General features: G+C 33.0%; 1 long non-coding RNA gene across 1 annotated transcript; it reads right to left on the bottom strand.

The window, feature by feature from the left end:
* Positions 1-19,720: 19,720 nt before the first annotated feature.
* Positions 19,721-20,631, bottom strand: LOC120194949. The gene is made up of 2 exons (XR_005523019.1): positions 20,513-20,631; positions 19,721-19,973 (listed from the first exon to the last, which is right to left on the bottom strand). It is a non-coding gene; the product is annotated as an uncharacterized LOC120194949 (long non-coding RNA).
* Positions 20,632-22,764: the final 2,133 nt, after the last annotated feature.

Below are 22,764 nucleotides of genomic sequence, written 5' to 3'. Positions count from 1 at the left end.
GAATTGTTATCATAGTTTAAGGGTGAGATTGGAACATTGAGAAGTTTATGGACTAATTTAAAATGAGGGTCATACTTTGAGGACATGTAGTGCAATTAACTCTAAACGATAAAACAATATCTATATAGAGAAACTATTTTTTATTGGCAAAGGACCAGATTGTTCAGCCAAGGTGAACATATATGGGCCTTAAGGTCCTAGCTACGTAACTATATACTCGGCACTGAATATGGATTAGTCTTGTGCACCAAATACGAATATTAGGCTGTTTATTTTATTATATTTTTTAGCACGAGTCAAGGTATCGGGTTCGAGCACCAGAAATACCAGAGGTGTAAACGTTTAATATTAAATGATTTAGAATTATCTTTAAACATATACTGACTTATACTTATCCCGTGTTATTAATCAAAAAATGACAATGTTCAAAGAAGAAAAATATTTATCTATTCATAATGTTTTTTTAATTGTCGAGAATACATATATAATATAGTTGCTTAAACGTAAGATTTAAAAAAACCAACAACACTCCCTTCTATTTCCTCACAAAAAAAATCAAAAAATTTATTTATTTATTTTGTGTCTTCGAATTATTCAACGCAATGGCTGTGTTCACGTAAACTGGGGTGAATTCACTGTATCTATAGAGGCAGCAAACAAATTTGTTTGTGGATGGAAGCCTGTGCCGGCATTCATCAAAGAAACTTTGTTTCATTACCAAATTCGCAGAGGATCGTTTCTCAGATCCACATGTTCCCTCGAAAAGGCCACTTTCAAATCATCTATCGGTTAATCATAGATACAGAAATACGCAACATGTTACATAAATAGATGTGCTAACTCACTCTTATTATCATGTCATATCAGAACTAACATGCAAAGCTGCCTCATTTACTTCAACATTAGGGTCCCATCCCCATGCATGAAAAACAAAAGGAACAATGGATACGAACCGGAAAGTGTCAACATTTGGGGAAAACAAAACAAATAAGGCTGCCTTTTTGCAATGCATGTATATGGGATGAAGTTCAAATCCTTGTTTTCAACAATTATTCAAAGACACTGTGTTGGGAATCTTGTTAGGATCGTAAAGCGTATTTGCCGACAAAGTTCTTCCCCCCTCTTTTGCCCCCTGGGATTAAACAATGCTTCCCACTTGCCTGTTCCAAGCTAATTTATTAAGGCAGAAGCTAGCTTTCCGGATGTTAAAAATCTAGGTCTAATTCTTTTATTGGTCCCTGTAATCTTCAGACATTTGAAGTTTAATTCCTCTACTTTTTAATCACATGAAATTAATTTATCTACTCTTTTAATACAATAATGGGGAAGTCTAATTTATAATACAATAGAAAATTTCTTTCGTTAAATTATATTGTATGCCATTTAAGAAATGTTTATGCGGGAAAATTACACATGAAAGATCAAATACATAAATAAAAATATTGAACAAAGGATTGTAAGGACAAAGGATTTCAATTATGAATAGGGAGTTATAAGATTTTTTTGATAGAGAAAATAACCTCAGTGACCAAAAATCCCATATAATATACGATTTTAACCAACTTTTTCCGGATTTGCCAAAATGACTAACAAAATCGCAATGCGATCGCTAAATCGCAACGCGATCTCCATTATCGCAAATCAGTTTCCAGATTCGCAACGCGATTATGACTATCGCAATGCGATTTTACAATTTCGCGTTGCGATTTTCCCAATTCACAATGCGAATAAGTAAATCACAATGCGAATTTGGAAAATCGCAATGCGATACTGACTATCGCAACGCGATAATACAAAATCGCAACGCGATAATACAAAATCGCAACGCGATTCTGACTTTCGCAACGAGATTCTGAAAATTGCAATCATCTTCAAAATCCCAATCACAACCGGCTTCACCATTTGGGACTGTTAACTTAGGTGATTTTTAAATGCAAATGTTGTATTATGTGTATTTTATGTGTGCACTTTTAACATTTTCAGTTAGGCATGTATTAGTAACTTGAGTTTGAACATTGCTATGATCTGTTCAGATGTTATCACTTATTAGACATTCATTTGACTATCACAACGGGGAAATCGTAACGCGAAAATGACTATCGCAACGCGAAAATGGCTATCGCAACGCGAAAATGGCTATCGCAACGAGGAAATCGCAATGCGAAATGAAAATCGCATTGCGATTTTCTCGTTGCGATTTTTATTTCGCATTGCGATTTTCATTTCGCATTGCGATTCTCTCGTTGCGATAGTCAGTTTCGTGTTGCGATAGTCTGTTTTGCCTTCAACATAATGCAGATTGAAAATCAACAAATCAACTATTACATTTCAATCAATTAAACAAGCACAAATAAGAATTATGTACACATCAATTAAACAAATCAACATTTACAAATCATTTTTTACAAATCAATTAAACAATCAAAAAATAATAATAATTCTTATTTCCTCATCAATTATTGAATCAATGAATCAACTTTTGCACCCGTACATCCATTTCACACAACTCACTTAAGGATTAACCTGCAGAAACCAAACATTTGCTCAAACAAGACTTCCTACACATCTAAAACCTACAAACATCAAATTATTGAATTCTAGGTACTTAACCAAACATTTTCAAACCAAAAGGAGTATATATGTTAACAAAACTTGCATTTGACTTACCAATTAACAATGGATACTTTCATAACGCGGATGCAGGTAGGCAGCGTCTCGAATATATCGCTCTAGCCATATAATGCCGAAACCACAAGCCTACTGCAGCTCTATCTCTATCAGTGGGAGGTAGAAACTCTGTGCTTCCCGTCGTCAAACGCTCCAAGCACATGCATACGAGAGGACCACAATCCCCTCTGGCTCCCGGTGATTGTTGTGGCGCAGTCTCGTCTCTGAAAACTGTGACATTGAACTTCTTTGGCTTCTTGTGTCCAGAATGAGTCCAAGAATTAATCCCATCCAATAATTTAGCCAAATGAGAGCTCCATCCCTTGATAATATCTCTCAAATCAGACAGTGATATGTAATTTATCATGTTGTCATATACTATTATCTTCAGGGATGGGAGCTGAAGTTGGACGAGAAGCCAATGACGACGTTCCAAAACAGGGATAAACACCTGCAATCATAAGTAATAATTCATTTATTTGCGCACTTATTTATGAACACCTTTAAAAAATTTAAAAAATAAACACTAACCTTATCGACCTCCCACCATGCAGGATAAAGTTTAGCTTGTCCATTGCCCAACGAAAATGATTCATCTCGTTGATTCATCTCGTTGATTCTTCAAGTGAACTGCGTGAAAAGCCGCCGGCATTATTGTATATCGCGAAATTTTTTTATTTTTCCTAAGCTTCCTTATTATTAGAAGACGTGACACCCACGCATCGATATGCTGTTTTACAAAAAAAGACATATATTAGTGAATTACATTAATTTTTTAAAAAAAATAATCAAAATCATATATAAGACAAATATAAGACTTACCTCCCCATCGAAATAGCCACTGTCTTCAACCCCTAATAACACACCCCACCAAGACCGATTAAGCAACAAATACATCTCATCGTTGAGTTTGCTTCTGTCAGTGTAACACCCTTGGCTCCGCTCATGTAGATAAAAATCAAATGCGGTCTTAGCCCAAAGGGTATTATCCAGAATTGTTTACGGTAGTTGTCTCCTCTCCACTTCAGATACCGGAAGGGTACTAGCCGGTAACACATACGAGAGCCAACTCTCATCCATCATGTCCGGCAACGGTGGGGGTTTCTCAATAATTCGATATATTACCCCATGTGAATCGGGCTCTGGAATGGTGGGAGGGACCTCTTCAACGATGACACTGGCCTCTTGAATGGTGGGGGGGACTCTTGAGGGATGATAGGGGCCTCTTGAACGATTGGAGGGGACTCTTAAGGGATGACAGGTGAGTCGGGCTTCTTCTTGCGGAGTCTTCGCACCATTGGGGTGAACGGAGACGTAATAGCACGTGCACGCCGTCTGATGCGTGAACTCCGTCGTGCAAGGAAAACCCGACGTAAAGCATCCACCTTATCGGGCAGCTAAAAAAAATTAATACATAAATCAGTAAATAAACATACATGATATTAAACAAAGACAAATATGTTTCAAACTTGCATTGTATTCACCCAAGTCATTATTCTATCATAGTTCACAAAATGCATCAGATAACATTCCAGAAGTAAGCACTTATATAAACATTTAAAAGGACAACATATATAAACATTCCAGAAGAAGAAAGTTTACTTTCGTACACGAAACTTACACGAAACTTCGCAACACGCAAAAATGACGAAAATGACAATATCGGCAATGATTTATCTGGAAATAAATCCTAAAAGTTGTTAGTAATTATCAAATGAAGTAAAGGATAAAATGGTCATTTAACTAATAAATAAATTAAAAATAAATATGATAAGGATATATATGTTAGAGTGGATAAGGATGAAGAGATATTCTCTTCATCTTATTCTTCTTCTTCTGGTACGAGAGAAAGAAATAGCCAAGCTTGCAAAGGTAAGATTCATTGTTAGCTGATTATTTGTTATTTTTAAGAGTGGGTTTTGATCATTAGGTAATACTTAAGCTTATGGAAAGCTTAAGTTGTCCTAAATCAAAAGATAAAGAAGTTATGAAAGATTAAAGAAAATGAGTTTCTTAAGGAAATTCTGGAAAAGAGTTAGTAAGTGAATTTGAGAAGGAATTTGACTTGTCATCAATTTAATTAAGGAATATGGAGTGTTAGAATTAGATTTAAAACATGTTAAAAATCTGGTATGATTCTTGAAGTTAATAAAGAGGAGAGGATATTAAGGTTAAAGACGAGATAGTTGATTATAAATGAGTTTAACATGTATATGAAGTTAGGAATATGAAAGGGGATGAAATATGAAGCATTTGAGTGAAGAGTTGATGATTTTCGGGTTCAAAAAGAGGTTCTGGGCAGAGTGCATCGATGCACATTCATAGTGCATCGATGCATCAAGGTTAAAACCCAAAAATTGTTTGAAGGTGTATCGATGCATCATTAGTGCATCGATGCACTCTTTTAAAATAAAAACATCGAATGTAATTCATGCATCGATGCATAAGTTAGTGCATCGATGCATACCAGTAATAATACAACATCGAATGCATTTTATGCACCGATGCATCAGTAGTGCATCGATGCATACTTTCATTGAAAGATGAAATTGTCATTTTTCTCAGTCTAAGGAGTGAACCAGTAGAGTATATTAGTTATAATACTAATATAGATCTATGTGTGATGATGTAGATATAGAATGTGATCCCGTTCCGGATCAATTGAAGGATTATAATCGAATCAAAGCAAAGCTAAGGTGAGTGCAATTTATTTTGTACTTATTTTATTGAATTAACATTGGCTTGCGATGAGCCAGTGATGGAGTTGCTATGGTAAGAAGTAACTTCTAAATTATTATGTGATTACCATGTATGCATTAATACATAGAAATAGATGGATGCTATGTTATATGATTTATATGCTTAAGTGAAAATGCAACATATGATATATGTTATTTGACATGACATGCATGGTTACATGAAAGAAAGCTATGTGACTACATGTATAGTAAAGAACTATAAGCTTATATGCACATGTGATATATGTGATATGAATTACATGAAATGATTTACGTGAATATATGTATATATAATACATGTGATATGATATGAGATATATGGTTACACATACATGTGGTATGTGACAGAAGAGAAAGAACAAGTGATACAAAATGTATAAATAAATGCCCATAGTATATGATACGAGAGCTATAGGTATAGTTGGCATGCCAAGAGTCGAGGGTTTACCTATGTCTTTCGAGACATATGGACAGTTTACCTAGGTTCTTCGGGACCTATGGACAGTTTACCGAGGATCTTTATGACCTCTGGATAGTTACCCGGGTCTTTGTGACCTCTGGATAGGTCCTTCGGGACATTTATACGAGCTGTGGTGACAGCATTAGTGCACAACCTCAATGTACTCACATACCTCTATTCTCAATAATATACATGGGCAATGAAATTGAAAGATAAATGAAAGTGAGAGTGATACAAGAAGGTAAGTTGCATGTGTGCATGACCTGATTGTATATTGTTATCATACAATAGATTCATGCATATTGATATGTCATGATTCAATGATATGAATGCACATACATGAATTATGATGTTATGTGTTTTGGGTATATGATATATGTGTTATATGATGAGTATATGGTAAGTGGAAAGGATTATTGATAGTGTTTGCATATGTATGTCTTTTATTTATATGAAATGATATGGTTATATTATATGTTTTATATGCCTCACTAAGTCTATGACTTAGCGTGTAAGTGATTTACACGTAGGTACCAAGAAACGAGAAGTGAAAGAATAGAAGTGGCAAAGACAGTATCACTACTAAAAGATCAGATCAGAAATATTTGACAAAGTATGTATTTGGTTATGTATAAAGTGTTGGCATGTAATAAGTCATTAAGTACGAGCACTCTGATAAAGTCTGTATTTTGTTTTAAATAAAGTTTTAAATTTCCCGGGATATTTCTTAAGAGTCAAGGTTTGAAAAGTTAATGTGACACGTCGGACTCGTATCCGGGTCGGATACGGGTTGAGGTGTTACATTTAATGGTATCAGAGCTATGGTTTAGCCGATTCTAGGCTAAAAACGAAGTCAAAATTGTTTTAAAAGTATACATGCCGACATAAAGTAGAAAATTTTCTGATCTGATAGGGTAAGGAGTGTACTGTCTTGTTAATAGAGTTAAATTATTATGTTAAATAAGATATGTGAATACCAGAGAATGATTTATGAAATTTATATATATATGTTTATATGATATGATGGATGATATGTGAACATATGCAATTGACATATGTTATACAATATGAATTGGATGAGCATAAGCACACGTGATATGTGATAGAAGAAATGATAGGAGCACATGAAAATATGAGAGTTTTCAAAGTGAAACACAAGGCTATAGACCTGAAGGTAATAGCATTCACCTGCCCTGACCAGGCAGGGAGAAGAGTGAAAACCTCAAGGAATGCCTTTATAAGATTAGAGAATGATTTATGATGTTGAATGATATTTTGATGTGTTTACAATGTTATATTTTGTTAACTCATAGAATGAGTGTATTGAGATAGTTAAAAGATTTAGGAGCACCTAAGTTCAAGGGTGGATTTGAGGAAGGTTCTATTGTTATAGACCTTTGGTTGAATAATATGATAGAAGGTTTTCATTTCTTCAAAGTGGAGATGTTGAATTGAGTAGTTTTGTTACTACTTTGGTAAGTTAGAGTATGGTGGACAATTGTCACCATAAAACGTTAAAGATTAAATGATGTGATTAGAATGTATAAGAGTTCAAGAATAAGTGCATTGATGACCAGTTTATAAGACAGACAAAACTGGAATACACGAGCTTGAAACAAGGGAATTACACATTGTATGAGTATGATTATAAGTTTAATAAGCTAAGCAGAATTGTTGCTGGGTTAATTCTGACTGAAAAAGATACATGTGATTTGTTGTTTAGGACTTGCGCCTTAAATTAAAATAGTGTTATTGGTTTTGAAGTTGTTACCGTTTCAAGAAATGGTTAATTGAGTTAAAGCTTTAAGAGAAAGAGCTCATAATGAAAAGTTTGGAGAATAAAAATCTCATATGATTAAGAGAATTGGTGCTTCATAGAGTTCAGTACCATCAAAGAGAGGTAGAGATTCTGTTTTTAACTTCAGATAAGGTATGAATTAGTTGTATTCTCTGCCAGAATCAAATCTGATGAGAGTCAGACAGACTCAATTAGTATGGTCTGGTACTGAAAGATTAAATATGATAAAGGGTTATAAGGAAGTATAGATTTTAAGTTTGATTAGAAGTAAGAAAAGTATGTAAGGTTATATGAAGAGATTATGTGTATCGTAATACAGACAAGGATGAAAATGAGTAAAGTTGGATTGTGGTGAATTAATTAGAAATTTTGAGTGATAAGAATTGATGTTACTGTCTACAGGATAAGTAACATTATATGAATGAAATCAGAGTTATGAATTTGAAACAAAGGGATAATATTGTGTATAAGAAAGAGTGTGGAGATGATAAGGATTTTACTTTAGAATGAAAGAGTTAACGTTGACTAACAAGATTTTGTGATGACATTGTATTGGATATAGTTGTATATTTTGATTACGTAAATGTGATATAGTGAATGAAGTGAGGATTCGTATGGAAGTGTAAATGATAAGTTCGATATAGAAACACGAAAGTGTGCAAGGTGATGTGAAAATATTGTTTGACTCCTTAAGTATATGTTTAATCACAATTGAAGAAGATTTAAAGTTGTGTTTTGGACAAATGATGACGAAATACAAGTTTGGTATGGTTAGAAGGTATTAGAGAGTTATGAAAAATAGATGGATTTATGATAGAGTGATGAGATGGATGTTACTGTCAACGTGATGAGTGCATTATATGGAATTTTAGAAAGGTCAAAGGAAAAATGCATAATCGAATGAAAGAAAAGACAACAATGGATTGGTATTACTGGTTATTGTATATGATAAGCAACAGAAGATGAATGTATAAACGAAAAAGATAGTTGGAAAACTAAAAGATTGAAAGTAAGTTTCTGATGACAAGAGAATAAGTCAGGGAAGCAACATAAGAACATTATAAGATATATTCTTATTAAGATGTGCAGTGAAAATTCCAGGACGAATTTTCTTATAAGGAGGGGAGAGTTGTAACATCCCAAACTATGGGTTAGTGACTAAATGGTAAAGTTTCAGAATTTAGTGATTAAAGTAGAAGAATGGATTAGTTCAATGATTTATCTGGAAATAAATCCTAAAAGTTGTTAGAATTATCAAATGAAGTAAAGGATAAAATGGTCATTTAAATAAATAAATTAAAATAAATATGATAAGGATATATATGTTAGAGTGGATAAGATGAAGAGATATTCTCTTCATCTTATTCTTCTTCTTCTGGTACGAGAGAAAGAAATAGCCAAGCTTGCAAAGGTAAGATTCCTTGTTAGCTGATTATTTGTTATTTTTAAGAGTGGGTTTTGATCATTAGGTAATACTTAAGCTTATGGAAAGCTTAAGTTGTCCTAAAATCAAAATAAGAAGTTATGAAAGATTAAAGAAAATGATTTCTTAAGGAAATACTGGAAAAGAGTTAGTAAGTGAATTTGAGAAGGAATTTGACTTGTCATCAATTTAATTAAGGAATATGGAGTGTTAGAATTAGATTTAAACATGTTAAAAATCTGGTATGATTCTTGAAGTTAATAAAGAGGAGAGGATATTAAGGTTAAAGACGATATAGTTGATTATAATGAGTTTAAACATGTATATGAAAGTTAGGAATATGAAAGGGGATGAAATATGAAGCATTTGAGTGAAGATTGATGATTTTCGGGTTCAAAAGAGGTTCTGGGTAGAGTGCATCGATGCACATTCATAATGCATCGATGCATTAGGTTAAACCCAAAAATTGTTTGAAGGTGTATCGATGCATCATTAGTGCATCGATGCACTCTTTTAAAATAAAAACATCGAATGTAATTCATGCATCGATGCATAAGTAGTGCATCGATGCATACCAGTAATAATACAACATCGAATGCATTTTATGCACCGATGCATCAGTAGTGCATCGATGCATACTTTCATTGAAAGATGAAATTGTCATTTTTCAGTCTAAGGAGTGAACCAATAGAGTATATTAGTTATAATACTAATAGAGATCTATGTGATGATGTAGATATAAATGTGATCTCGTTCCGGATCAATTGAAGGATTATAATCGAATCAAAGCAAAGCTAAGGTGAGTGCAATTTATTTTGTACTTATTTTATTGAATTAACATTGGCTTGCGATGAGCCAGTGATGGAGTTACTATGGTAAGAAGTAACTTCTAAATTGTTATGTGATTACCATGTATGCATTAATCATAGAAATAGATGGATGCTATGTTATATGATTTATATGCTTAAGTGAAAATGCAACATATGATATATGTTATTTGACATGACATGCATGGTTACATGAAAGAAAGCTATGTGACTACATGTATATGTAAAAGAAGCTATAAGCTTATATGCACATGTGATATATGTGATATGAATTACATGAAATGATTTACGTGAATATATGTATATATAATACATGTGATATGATATGAGATATATGGTTACACATACATGTGGTATGTGACAGAAGAGAAAGAACAAGTGATACGAAATGTATAAATAAATGCCCATAGTATATGATACGAGAGCTATAGGTATAGTTGGCATGCCAAGAGTCGAGGGTTTACCTATGTCTTTCGAGACATATGGACAGTTTACCTAGGTTCTTCGGGACCTATGGACAGTTTACCGATGATCTTTATGACCTCTGGATAATTACCGGGGTCTTTGTGACCTCTGGATAGGTCCTTCGGGACATTTATACGAGCTGTGGTGACAGCATTAGTGCACAACCTCAATGTACTCACATACCTCTATTCTCAATAATATGGCAATGGGAAAAGATAAATGAAAGTGAGAGTGATACAAGAAGTAAGTTTGCATGTGTGCATGACATGATTGATATTGTTATCATACAATAGATTCATGCATATTGATATGTCGTGATTCAATGATATGAATGCACATACATGAATTATATGTTATGTGTTTCTGGGTATAGTGATATATGTGTTATATGATGAGTATATGGTAAGTGGAAATGATTATTGATAGTGTTTGCATATGTATGTCTTTTATTTATATGAAATGATATATGGTTATATTATATGTTTTATATACCTCACTAAGTCTATGACTTAGCGTGTAAGTGATTTACACGTAGGTACCAAGAAACGAGGGAAATGATTATTGATAGTGTTTGCATATGTATGTTTTTATTATATGAAATGATATATGGTATATTATATGTTTTATATACCTCACTAAGTCTATGCTTAGCGTGTAATGATTTACACGTAGGTACCAAGAAACGAGAAGTGAAAGAATAGAAGTGGCAAAGACAGTATCACTACTAAAAGATCATATCAGAAATATTGACAAAAGTTATTTTGGTTATGTATAAAGTGTTGGCATGTAATAAGTCTTAAGTACAGCACTCTGATAAAGTCTGTATTTTGTTTTAAATAAAGTTTTAAATTTCCCGGGATTTTTCTTAAGAGTCAAGGTTTGAAAAGTTAATGTGACACGTCGACTCGTATCTGGGTCGGATACGGTTGGGGTGTTACACTATCGCAATGCGAAAATGAAAATCGCAACGAAAAAATCGCAATGCGAAATGAAAATCGCAACGATAAATCGCAACGCGAAACACAAATCGCATTGCGATTTCATTTCGCGTTGCGATTTTCATTTCGCATTGCGATTTGTCGGATTTTCATTTCGCATTGCGATAGCCATTTTCCGCATTGCGATAGTCATTTTCGTGTTGCGAAAGTAACTATTCTTCTCTGCAAATTGAAACTTGAATGGATTGCATTCAACCAACCAAAAGACAAAACAAACCAAAACAAATACTAACAAAAACAATTTAGCAGTATTGGCAGCAACCGAATGAATTTATTAAGCAATCTAAGTGAAATGGTTAATCTAAGTGAAATTACGAGTAATTTATCATCAGTTAAATATGAAAAATCTTAAACTTACCTCGTTGCGTAGAGTATGAACCTCATTCTGCAATGAGCTACCATCTCACGTAGAGGCTACCTCACCGCGTAAAGTAGACACCTCAACACGCCATGCACCATCGTCTTTGCGTAAAGTACCGACCTCCTCACGCAAGGCATTGACCTCAACACATAACTCCTATAAACTCATCCCGTGGAGGTGGAGGTGGAGAACAGGAGATAAACGTCGTGGCAACTTTGCCGGTCGCCTATCTTGCGGTGATGGTGGAGAAGGCTCGTTGATGTGACAGAATAGGTGATGGCTGTTGTTTGTGGAGGTGTATAGTCGGGTCGTTAGGTGATGGCTCTGGGTGAGGTGATAGCTCTGGTGAGGTGATGCTCCCGAAGTGGAGGCTGCTCATCATCCGTGCATCAAAAAAACGCTTACTACTTGCCACAAATCAGTGGCAAGCTCAACTTCCGTGGGTGTCAGCCTCTGTAATGGAGTGTTGCCTCCTAACAATATAAAAGCTCAAACAAAGTTAAACGTGTACTAGTAATACTTGTTTATAAACATATGGTAGTATTTATGTTAACTTACATTATTTATTGTCGTATACCATAGTAAATCTTCCATTGCAAGGTCCGTTTCCTCTCCAAATAGCCCAAATAAAGCCTGTCAAAGTGTATTTGGAACCATCGCCATGCAAACTTTTTCGATCATCCAAGGCAGACGATAACTTTTCCATGTAGCTTTCTATAAATACGAGCCCCACGGAAACAGGTTCCACATTTAGGTCTTCTACCAATTTGATTAGATCATTCGGAATAGGTTGTCTGGACTCTGTAGCTTTCTATAAATACGAGCCCCACGGAAACAGGTTCCACATTTAGGTCTTCTACCAATTTGATTAGATCATTCGGAATAGGTTGTCTGGACTCTCTGCCTAAAAAATCGGCATGCAAAAGTATTAGAAGGCATACTCGAACAACATCGACGTCATCCATCCGAGTAAAACCATCTTTCTTATTCAATAATCTCGTCAGGTCTTCCACGTGTAGATTCAGCCTCTCCAGCTCAGGAAAAACCCGGGATAACCATGATGGGCGGGTAATGTGTCTAGTGTACCGACCTATATCATCGTGTTCGAAGCGTAGACCGGTGATTAAGCAAAACTCCTCCCGCCCAAAACACGTATACGCCGTGGAAAATCAAACCATATCTCTTCATCACGACGTTGTATAGTATCTGGTAGATCGCTAGTCATGGTTTGAAGAAACAGGTGTCAACATCGCATCTCCACCGGGATGTTGTACTTTCAGCCATGGCCCGAAGCAAGTATCCTCAAACATTTTTCTTTGTGCAGGTAAAAGCTTCGACGCAATTGTTTTGGCCTTGCTGACTTTATTTCTTAAGGTCAATTGAGCCGAATAAAATTTCTACAAAAACAATAAACATACTAAGTTAGATATACCAAAAACTACACTGTGAAGATATACCAAAAACAATAATAACATAAGAGTAGTAGTTTTTCTTCAAACTTAATTTGCAACACTGTGAATTTCTTATTTGTCTTTGTTTTTTGGTTGAAGTAATGCAATTCATTCAAGTTTCAATTTGCAGAAGAAGAAGTTCTGAAAATGAAAATCGCAACACGAAATGACAATCGCAACGCGATTTGACTATCGCAACGAGAGAATAAAATCGCGTTGCGATTTTGTCGTTGCGATTTTCATTTCGCGTTGCGATTCTCGGTTGATTTATTAAAAAACTAACCCTCGGTGGTTGATTTGGTTGATTTTCCATTTCTGATTGTGAGGGTGGCTCTGAGAGATGGAGATAGACGATTTCGCCAGAGATGGGGACGGATTTCGTCGAAGATGGGTGAGAGAGTGAGAGATGGAGATGGAGGTTGTGATTTTAGGTTTTTAGGTTATGAGTTGCGATTACGGGATATACTGTGGACGGTTCAGTGTTCCAATATATTAATATTCGTGTTTGGAATTTGAAAATAAAATACGCTTTGCGATACTAATGGCGCTTTGAAAATCGCATTGCGATTATGTATTATCTCGTTGTGAAAGTCAGTATCGCGTTGCGAAAGTAAGTATCGCGTTGCGAAAGTCAGTATCGCGTTGCGATTTTGTATTAGCGCGTTGCGATAGTCAGTATCGCGTTGCGATTTTCCAAATTCGCATTGCGATTTTCCAAATTCGCATTGCGATTTTCCAAATTCGCATTGCGATTTACTTATTCGCACTGCGAATTGGGAAAATCGCAACGTGAAATTGGAAAATCGCATTGCGATAGTCATAATCGCGTTGCGAATCTGGAAACTGATTTGCGATAATGGAGATCGCGTTGCGAATTAGCGATCGCATTGCGATTTTGTTGGTCATTTTGGCAAATCCGGAAAAAGTTGGTTAAAATCGTATATTATATGGGATTTAACATTTGAAGTTTAATTCCTCTACTTTTAATCACATGAAATTAATTTATCTGCTCTTTTAATTCAATAATGGGGAAGTCTAATTTATAATACAATAGAAAATTTCTTTCGTTAAATTATATTGTATGCCATTTAAGAAATGTTTATGCGGGAAAATTACACATGAAAGATCAAATACATAAATAAAAATATTGAACAAGGATTGTAAGTTTAATTCAATAATGGGAAGTCTAATTTATAATACAATAGAAAATTTCTTTCGTTAAATTATTGTATGCCATTTAAGAATGTTTATGCGGGAAAATTACACATGAAGATCAAATACATAAATAAAATATTGAACAAGGATTGTAAGGACAAAGGATTCAATTATGAATAGGGAGTTATAAGATTTTTTGGTATTATTACAGAGAAATGAAGTGATTTTTTTTTTTTTTTTGCTTACATGACTTCTATGTGACTTTAAATTGGTCGCGTTTAAATGTCAAATGATCCAATTAATCAAAGGACTTCGATCATTTAATCGAAGGAGTAGAGGAATTAACTTCAAGTATATGCAGACAGCAAGGATCAAAAACAGAATTAGACCTAAACTTTAAGCAGGAAGAATGAGATTTTATTGCTTATTTAACCTGGTCCTGCCGGTCCAATAATCAAAGTTTGGGCCTGCAAGATCCAGTAATTTAATCGTTACAATACAAACTCGGTATTTTTTCTCTCTAAATTATTACCTAGACCTCTTATTTTAAATTGGTTGTTAATTTTAAAAAGATAAATTAATATAATATTAATTTCAACAAATAAATTATTGTTTTTAACATTTCCTTTTGGGGAAGAAAAGGAAATTTTACTTGTAATGGATATTGAACTCACAACTGAAGGTGAGAAAAATTCGACTAATTTTTTTCTATTCGACTCGATTTAAAAAAAATTAATTTGAATTGTCTTCGAGTTTTAATTTCATAAACTCGAATCGATTTAAAAAAAAATTAAAGTTCAAATCGAGTTTTAAAATACAATTCGAATAACTCGAAACTTTAAGTAATCAGTTGATCAATTTTCAAATTTGAGTCGAGTTTCTCAACTTTGTATGATATATATCTATGAAAACATGAAGAACTATATATGTATTGTATATAATCTTTTAAATTAGGATAAAATAATATGATATTATTATAAATACTGCTCGGAAAAAAATCAAATCAAGTTTGAATTATAAAATAGGACTAGTCAACTATAATACCTCAAAATTTTTTTACTCGATTCGATCAAACGCTCACTTCTAACACAAGCTAAGAATAATGAGAGCTAGTAACCACATGTTTTAGATATTATTAACCAATGATAAATTATAATGAATGTTGTTAAATGATATTATCATTTTAACTAATTTATACTATATTAACAATTTAATTGATTGTGGAAATACCAAATTATAAGTATTATCTTAAATTTTATTTTAATCTTAAATATCAGTTTAGATAAAAAATTAAAAATGTTAACTTAACATCGATTTATATAATAAACAATAAAAAACAGGATTATCTTTTTTATGGATGTATTCCAAGTTATAATTTTTGGTCCAATCAAATATAAAATTAATTCCATAAAACGTTAGAACATCAAGTCATATATAGATATAGGTTTATTTGTAGCGTGGCCTTTTATTTCGGAGACAATTAAAATTTCAAATTTTGTTGATGTAACTTGTTGTCTGCTCTAATTTATCTCCTAACGTCATCACAGTTGTCCTCACTCCTCACACTGCTGGATATGGTTTTAACTTTTATTTTCGATTAAAATAATGAATTTTCAAAATTAAAATATATATGCCCTGTATTATTTTTTATTAAATATTTATATCAGATAAATAAATAATCGGAGAAAAAGTTTATATGATCATTGGTTATGGGTTTAACCTTTTCGGTTGGTTTTGATAATATCTTATGCTTTATCATCCCTAAGCCTACCCATATTAGAATTCCTAAGCTATGAAAATTTAAATTTTGGTATGTTTTAGTATCTAAATTTTAAAATTATACGTAATGTTCAATTTCATTTCATTTTAATACTCTGCCATTAAAAAATTTAACGCATTTAGTACTTAAATTATCAGTTTTGGTCCATTTTAGTACCTAAACTTTTAATCTTTTCAAAATTTAACGTTAAATTTTTAATTTAGATACTAAAATGAAGCAAAAACTAAATTTTATATATCGTTTTTGAAAAAAATAAAAATTTAAGTACTAAAATAGATAAAAACTAATAATTTTGGTACCAAAATCGTAATTCGCCCAAGTGTTGTGCGTAATCTAGAACTGGGTTCCCTTTTATAGCTATTTGGATACAGAGAATAGGCGTAACCAAAAGTCTAACATTGAAACTTGAAATGATGACGGCTGAGACAAAAAAAAGGAGAAACAGAGACCATCCACCAAGGACACAACTCCGAAGTACGGTGGCACATTATATGGACAGCTATCGAGTCAATATCCAACAATTTACAATTATACACCTCTTGTCTATTTCTTTAATCTCGAGTCTCTTTGCCCTACCCACATGCATGCCTCGAATCATATTTCTACACATTTATTGCTCGACTCATATTCATATATAAATATTTATTATATTTTCAAATGCATTTATTATTATGTGCCTCTTTTTAATATTTTGAATTATTAGTATATCTAAAAACAACATTGTTTCACTATTTGAAAATAGATTACTCGGTAAACCAGTGTTTAGTCACCAAACTATTTATAAAGTTTCGTTTGATTATCCAATTATTCTTTTAAATCATACATAACATTATGTTATAATTTTATTTTTGTCACAAATTGTTAAAAAAATTAATAGAACTACTGACATGTTATTTTTATTTTCCTTTTTCAAGATGATATGACATTATCTTATGGTGACATGTCAATTTCACCGTTAATTTTTAAATGACAAAAATAAACTAAAATGTATATTATGTGTAATTTTGAAAGAAATATGAAATGATTAAACAAAATCACATAAATAATTGGATCATTAAATTTGTAAGTTACCCTAACTTTTTTTCATGAGAAGTACAGTACTTTACTATAATATTCCATATAATCGGAAAATTACTTTAATAGTACGTTTTTTACAAGGGTCTCTATCTGGTATACACATGCCAAAATTAAGAGCCCCTAGGGCTAGGGTTCAGTGCAAGGATTAATTAAGCTTAGGTTAGTGGAATCGTTTACACGACATTGAATTAAGGTATTTAAGCTTTACGAGCAACTCTCCACTTTTTCCATTATATTAATTCATAGCTTTCACATGTACCTATCTATATGTAGATATAAAAACAGTTTAATCTCTTTGAAAATGAGTGTTCCAGAGTTAGGGTATCGGCTACCATGAAAATCAATTTAGATATATACCCATTAAGATGCTTACCTAACACGATAAAGATTATCAGAAACGTAAAACTAATTTTATTGTTTAAATTAAAAGATTGTACTTAAACATTGTATCAAAATTTTAAGTAGGTTTTTGAAAAAAATTAAATTAAATAATATTTTATTTTATTTTTTAAAATATTCTTTATATTTTAGGACTTTTAGAGAACACAACGAGAAGATTTAAAATTATCTTTAAATTTCTAATCTTTGACGTACTTCAAATTTTTGGGTAAGGAATATTATCTTCAAACACAGTCTCTCTAGAGCCTTACACCTTTAAAAGTCGTGATCCTCTAACGTGACTTTTGACATGTTCACATGATACTAGAACCAAATCTGTTTCAGATGATCGTATTTATATAGTCTTCTAACCTATGAATAACTACAAGAATCATATGTCTAACAACACTAATATACTATAAAATCTTCAGTTCAGGATCGAGAGAAAGGATCCCAAACCTCTTCACCAATCCCTCCTCTATCTTCTTATGGAGGTAGGAGATTATAACATCGATCAACGACTGTTTCACTACTAATTAATTACGACTCTTCATCTTAATTATTAAGGATGAATTGTTTGTAGTAGTCATGATCCATTTGTTTTCATCAAAATCTAGTATAATATTATTGATACAAGAATAAGGATATATGATTAAGAACAATTGATTTGGTTTGGGGAACAATTTCCCTTCATTCCTTCTACCTTCCCCACTACGATTTTTTTTTTGGGGGGGGGGGGGAAGTAATGTGAAGAGCAAATAAAAAAGTTTATCTCCTAGACAAAGATGTGGAAATGTGGACCACTGAAAGCATGGTTCGGGAAGAGGCCTACCCAGAAGTTGTCCCAATTAGTCTTGAATGTCTGTGTAATTCACCAATACTTTGGTCACGTTGGGTAGGATTTCAGCCTTTATGAAAGGTGTAAAAAACAATGTGCCTTTTTAAAGTTTGTTTGACATTGAAGAGAGAGAGAGCTTGTGCAAAGAAAGGAAGGCCAAACTCTTCTTTATTACAACTAAAGTTGCTTCCCTTTTATTGTTCTTGCCGAGTTCTGTATTTGAATTTCGATGGATTGTTAGATTTTGAGTGCCCTTTCAATCAAATTTCCCAATTTTCCTCATTATCTGTCTTAAATTGTCAGATTTTGAACCGAAAAAAATCTAGGATTGATATAAAAATAAATGTTTAAATTTTACCTGGAAAAACGATTTGGTATATAAAGATTTTTTATTAAAATTAATATATTTTTTTAGTTACACTTTTAGGTACGCATTTATATTTTTATTTATTTTTAATTTTGTTAATAAAAATATTATTTTTAATGAAAAAGAAAAAAATTAAAAAATCTTAATTTATTATAAAAGAATCCCAAACTTTTAATGAAATTATAAAAATTTAAAAACACTAATATATCTCATTTCAACCTCGTTACCATGGTGGAACGCCAGAGGAGCATCGACGGAGCGACGACAATGATGGGTTTGAGCGGAATTGGACGGTGGTTCGAATGGTGGTAATGGCGTGGCATGGACGTTGGGATCAATCGGAATCGACGAAAAACAACGACGGTAACTTAAAATATGACGAAACTTTGAATGTTTCTCTACGATAAATGACGGTAAATTATGGCGAAAGACCAACAGAGGTTTGATCGAGAGTTGATTATAGTGTCGATGATGGTAGTGGTGATGGTCATCGCCGGCCGACCGACAGACATAAAAGGTGAAGGTGGGAAGGGGATAAGGCACGGGGAGGTTTGGGATTTGTTGATTTTTTTTAATAAATTTTTAAAATTACCAAAACGTGACATACTATTTAACGGCCAATTTAACAGCGTACATCTAAATTACAACATTATAAACTTGAGGAACGCCAAAAATGTTTAAATTCTTGAAGTCCATGGATTTGATGACGCCATAGAATATAAACTCAGTAATTAGACAACAAGAAAACAAGTTGAACCACTATATCTTGTTCTGCTTTATCAGATAATAATAAATTACAAGAAAAACAATGAACATTTTAACCCAAAATCATTTTCACACAATTTGGAAATGGTAGGGAAAGCTCAAATTACTATCATTTACAATACAAAAAAAGAAAGTATTTTATTATTAGGTTCTCTTTGTGAGAGTCCTTACGATCCAGCTCTTCTTCATGGCCTTGACTCCCTCAGCCTTGCTGGTGGACCTCTTCCACCTTACGAGCTGAAACAGGTGGCCCATCCGCTTTCGCCACCGGAGCGAGCCTCCTGGTTTCGGATGCTCGATCACACTCTTATTGTCCAACGTGGGGTTCCACGACATGCTGCAATTCTCAAGTGAAACCTTTGAAACTTCGCCTTTTTCCCATGAACAAACGCCATTCTCTTCAAACTTGATTGAGATAAAGGAGTCTGCAGAAAAAGGGGGGAAGAAGATTACAGTAAATCAAAACATTGTTCTACAATATGGTAAAGTTTATTGTATGTTATAGAAGATATGTAATTTAGTACATGCACAAGATTTGTGCATTAATGGTGAGGCCAATCTGTAGCCTGAAAAAGAAAAGAAAGGAAAGACAAGTTATACCAAATTTTGATAAGCTGAGGACATGATTAGCAAGAAAGAAAATTCAAGGGGTCCCTTTTTTTTATGGAAGATCAGATGAATTTGCATAAATTATATGCAGAATTCAATGGGCTTTTTGCTAGCTAAACATCTATTCCCATAAACACACACGTATATTTTCATGCAGGTAAAAGTTGCAGAGGAAACTGAAGAAAACAGGATAAGATTCTTGGTTTTCCGGTTTTGCCATACTTTGACCACACTTTTGTCATTTACACAAACAATAATTCTACATACGAAGAGACATGTGCCTGCATGTGATGGATATTCAAGAAAAAAAGAGAGGGATCTGAAACTGAAATCGAAAAGGGTATTTACTATTTACCTTCTTGACTGGTTGAAGCATCTTGGTCATCAAAATCTGAGATTTCCAGTGCTTGAGCTCACGGCGATGGAGAAGTGGGCCTAAAGCAAAGATCTTGGGGAGGTGAATGTGTGGTTTCTTTTGAAAATCTACGGCTGCCCGATGATGAGGATGAAGAGTGGCCTTGCTTTGAAGCTAAGATAAGAAGCCTGTCGTTTAAGCACAAAGGACAAATCCCGATGACCACTTGTTTAGGATGGAAATAGCAGCATGAATCATCTTCCCTGTACCCATCATCATAATATGGTGGCTGTGGCGATTGTGCCGCAAAACAAGAGAAGCAAATGTGAACTCTTTCAAGACAAACTATACCAAGTCCTTGGATCGCTCTTCTGATTGCTTATATTGCGGAATGTAGGTAGGGAATTATGAAAACAAAATAAAATTAGAGTTCCGAGTCAACAACTCAAAAGAGTAAATCAATATTCATAATTCAGACAGAAATATTAAATATTTGGGTAAACTACCTATTTGGTCATCCACCTATTATTTAGTTTTTGTTTCGATTATCTAATGATATTATTTTTTTAAAATCATACTTTACTTTACATTTTGGTTACCCATGGTTAAAAAACTAACAGTGATGCTGATGTGATATTTTTAATTATTCTTTTAATACTAACGTTGCATTACCTTAGGACAACACATCAATACCACCTTTAATTTTTTTAACAGTAGTGACCAAAATAGAATCAAAACATAACGTTAGACATATTCTTAAAAAAATAATAAATGAGTGACTAAAGCAGAAACTAAATAATAAGTAGATGCCCAAATAAATAATTTACTCTAAAATTTATCTGACTTATTATTAAATGTTATATAAATATAAAATATTAAAAGTACAAATTATTATAAAAATATATTAAAATAATATGAATAATCTAGCAAAAGATTGACCCCTACGAGACACAAGTTTTGAACAGGAGTGTGCAGTGGGCAATCAATGGATTTTCTCAGGGAATTTGAACTACGTCGAAACCAATTCGTTTGACCACCTAGCAGTTTGCCTTGAAAACCTTAACCAAATTATTATTTTTTTTTGGAATAAAAGAAGAGATGGCGGTCTAACAGGGAAAAGATTTGAATTGTTTTTTTTTAACTTTGGTGATTATAAAGTAGTATTGTTTTAAATATTTTTAATCGTTTGACAATGTATGTCTAATCATCATGTTGTAGCTGTTGGTGTCCGAACTCATGATCTTTAACAACAACGATTAATTAATTACCGAAATAAGTAAGTTCGTACAAGATTTGAATTGTTTATTGATAAGTAAATAAATAAACATAATAACATTATGTTATAATTATATCCTATAATTCCGAGCATGAACATACTAACATCTAAATAAATACGTTTGAAGTACAATCATGATCTGTTAAGGGTTTACATCAATTCCCACCCTATAATTATATCCCATGGCCACGTTTTCTGTGCTCCTGCATTTGTACAAAAGTAGAGGCCTTTGAAAAAGAAATGTCTTAAATGAGGGGAATAAAATCATAAGAAAAAGCTCTGGGTTTTGAAGGTGTCCATGAGAGACCTTAAGAAAAAGTAATTCAGTCACATGGGGAAGGAGGATGGGCTGTTTCCGACGTGGGTTGGGTAAGGTTTCTTATAATCATTGTCACATACCCAACAAACTTTTAACGTCTCTTTATGTTCCAAGATAATTTAAATCTTAGTTATACAGATTGAAATTTTATTTAATTCGGAATTAGTTCAAGTGATAAGTAATTTGATAGCATTTAAGTAAGATTTCAAGTTCAAGTCCTTGTGTGTAGAAAATATATACTAAGAGACATACTCACTAAGTTAGATGTACGATTTGTATTAGTTAATAAAAACTTGAAATCAGAAGCACAAAAAAATTATTTAATTTTTTAAAAGAGTTGAATGTCAAAGATGTTTATAAAAAATAATCATAAAATCTTTAAAGAATGAGGGTTAATTAAAATCTTTAACAAATTTGATACCGAAAACTTTTAAAGTTACAATATTTTATTTTTTGATGGAACATTATGGTTCAAACAGAAGAAATATTGATAACATAAAGCGTCGGGCATTGACTCCTTCCTTCCCTAAATATTTTCCTCTAAACTACAAATCTATCTTTCTAGAACAATACTTCTCCAGACCTTTTCAACACAAGCAATGGATTAATCACGTGCAAATCAAATCAAACAAAAACTATTTATAAATCAAAATAAGA

The sequence above is a fragment of the Hibiscus syriacus genome, unplaced genomic scaffold (genome assembly GCF_006381635.1).
Source record: "Hibiscus syriacus cultivar Baekdansim isolate YM2019G1 unplaced genomic scaffold, ASM638163v2 tig00117005_pilon, whole genome shotgun sequence".
Taxonomy (NCBI): domain Eukaryota; kingdom Viridiplantae; phylum Streptophyta; class Magnoliopsida; order Malvales; family Malvaceae; genus Hibiscus; species Hibiscus syriacus.
This window is presented reverse-complemented; position numbering and strand designations above follow the sequence as displayed.